At 32.6% G+C, this 3,124-nt stretch overlaps 1 long non-coding RNA gene across 1 annotated transcript; it reads left to right on the plus strand.

The window, feature by feature from the left end:
- Positions 1-214: 214 nt before the first annotated feature.
- On the plus strand, positions 215-2,384 carry LOC114324332 (uncharacterized). Its single transcript, XR_007698341.1, has 2 exons — positions 215-407; positions 2,203-2,384. It is a non-coding gene; the product is annotated as an uncharacterized LOC114324332 (long non-coding RNA).
- The last annotated feature ends 740 nt before the right edge of the window (positions 2,385-3,124 follow it).

Here is a 3,124-nt window from a genome sequence, read left to right on the forward strand (position 1 = left end):
TGATAAAGTCAAGATAAAGTTCACTTTTAAACTGAACTAAATAAGGTATCTGAGAGACAACAATGGCTAAATGCAATACAATGTACAGGTTTTACTAGCGAAATGAAAATTTTCCTGTCCTGTCTGCTGTAATCATTTTATATCTGGTAAGTTACAATTACAACAGTAACGATTTTTGAAGATGTTAACATTTTAATCTTATAGGAAAATAGGAAAACCAGCCGACTTAATCGAAAATAGCAATCTCCAGATTGGGTTCCTTCAATAAATATGGGCTATAAACACAATGAAATAAGTTCCCCAAAATCTAAAATGCAGTGGTATCAAAGGAGAATTAAAGGAAAAAATATTCATATTGAAATTATTTATAAGGCACTGGACTGTCTTAAATTCTACAATAATACTAGGTGGGTAAATGATTTTAGACATTTTTCATTAAGAGTAGATTAAGATTAAGTAGATTTTCATTCAGTAGATTTAAGACTTGTTTACACGGGTAGAGTAATGATGCAAGTACTTGATAGAGTAGAGTAACTCTACCTGTAAAAATGCTCAGCACAGTAGAATAGCTGGTAGAGTGTATAGTTGGAGTTAAAGTAGAGTGACTAGCAACCTATGGCAAAGTAACTACTCTATGACCACCACTACTGCCAAAATGTCTACTCGGCTGCACACTCTACCCATGGAACACGCTCAATTATGGCAGAATAGAGTAGGTAGGAGAGTACATGGGGGCGCTGTCATTCTGGCTGGAATTGTGTTTTGTGTAAATAGTGAAAATGAAGTTCACCGAAGATGAAACTTTAAACTTGTAGAGCTATAATACGGCGAATACCAGTGTTTATGGAATTTAGGTAGTGTATACTACAGAAATAAAAGTTTGCAGCCAGCTGCGGAGGATGAAATCGTCGAAAGAATGGCAAAGGGGGCTTTGGAGTAAACGAGCTTAAGCAAAAAATTAAGAATTTAAGGTGCACTTGTAATCAAGAGTGTTTAAAAATACAAAAATCGGTTTCACTATACTAGCATCAGTACTATACTTGTACTCTCCTCATGTGAATGGTATCAAGCCATTTTTGGTAGAGTACTACCGCTACTCTACTCTCCTCAAAACTCTACCCATGTAAACAAGTCTTTAGAAACTGGAAAATGAGGTAGCTAGTAGAGTAGTAGTAGAGTAAAATATACTGGTTTAGCAAATTACAATGTTTTAAGTTAATACAGTAGCGATCAACAGGTAGCCAAAACGTGTTCCAAGATTGCCACTGTAATTTTGAATATTTTTTCGAGGTATTTGGCACACGTATTCGTAAAATAATAAAGAATGGCGGTGCAGAGCCCAATTTGAAAAATATATTAATATGTGGAAATTACTCTGTAATTATACAATATTTAAAAAACGAGCCTGTACCGGCATTAAGAAGAACAAAAAAATACACTTTCTTCAAATAAACTTTTTTATCCGATGCCTAGATTTTGTGTAATTTTGGAACTACTAATGAAATAAAAAATTTTAGTAGTTCCAAAATAACACAAAATCGGATAAAAAAGTTGTATTTGAAGAAAGTGTATTTTTTTGTTCTTCTTAATGGCGGTACAAGCTCGTTTTTTATATTGTATTTAATTACAGAGTAATTTCCACATATTAATATATTTTTCAAATTGGGCTCTGTACCGCCATTCTTTATTATATTAAGAATATGTGTGCCAAATATCTCGAAAAAATATTCAAAATTACAGCCGCAATCTTTTAACACATTTTCGCTACCTGTTGATCGATACTGTTTCCTCTTAAGATAGTTTTAATAGTTATTTATGATATAAGTATTAAAAGTACAATTTTAAGACGCGCATGTGAAAGTTAACTTGAAAAAATAATTTTATAAATGTTTTGACTTCCACATCAGATGTCATTGTCAAAATACAAAATATTCATTATTATTAGGTTTATTCTAGCAAACAGTCAAACTAGTCAAAAACCGTCAGCAAACAGTTGGTCAGTAAAAGAACATAATACAGTCACCAGTGCGATCCCCTCTACTCGCGCTGGTCCACTATTCGCTGATGGTTTCAAACTGTTTGAAACTGATGCTAGAACAAACCTATTATTATTATGCATATCATTATCTGTAAATAATATTTCTTCTGATTGTTAATTGTAAAGGATAGAAAAATTACCATTTATTTTATTTTTTTTTTTAGAATCAGCTGAGAGAAGTGGTCTACAAAAAAACAGGAAGGAAACGGAATATGTGGCTACGGAAGGCAAAAGAAAGGTTTACAAAGCAAATGTGACACATGTTTTTGAAATATTTAGGAATATCAGTAAATTGCATTAAAAAAATGTATGAAAAGATTTTGTTCAATAAAAATGTTTATATTTATCAAGGATGTATTATTTGGTATGGCCACATATCGTCAGTGATGTAATAATACATCCTATCTGTTTTTTTTTTCATGAGTTTTGTAAGAGAGACTAAAAACTTGTCTTAGGGTCACCTCCTGTTTTCATATGATATTTTTTTACTTGTTTTGTAGTAAATTAAACTATCTATGAACTACAAAACAAGTCAAAACTTACATATGAACACAGGAGGTGACCTTAAAACATGTTTTTCCATCTCTCATACAAAACTCATGAAAAAACAGATAGGAGGTATTGTCACATCAGCAAGGATGTACAGTGATGAGTGCCCTAATAACCGGCAAAATATGGGCAACATATTTAGTTGTGAGATAAAAAGAAATGAAACTAGTCGAGCTGGGAAATTTAGCGAAATTAACCTTTAAATTTACGTTATATTGATCCCACCTTTACACATATCGGAGGAGTATGTCAACTAAAATTGTCACTGTGACAGTGGTAGTTTCCAAACTCGTCTGATACGTCTGAAGGTGGTACACAATCAATACAATCTAAATGTATAAGTTAATATCGCTAAATTTCCCAGCTCGACTAGTTTCATGTCTTTTTATCTCACTACTTAATACATTTTTTGTGCTATTTTGCCGGTTATTAGAGCGCTCATCACTGTATTTCTGGTATATCCAGGGAATGTCTACAAAATATATTTTGAATGTCCAGAGAACATTCGTGGACATTCATGGAATGTTCCAATAAGAC

The sequence above is a fragment of the Diabrotica virgifera genome, chromosome 5 (assembly GCF_917563875.1).
Source record: "Diabrotica virgifera virgifera chromosome 5, PGI_DIABVI_V3a".
NCBI classification, from domain to species: domain Eukaryota; kingdom Metazoa; phylum Arthropoda; class Insecta; order Coleoptera; family Chrysomelidae; genus Diabrotica; species Diabrotica virgifera.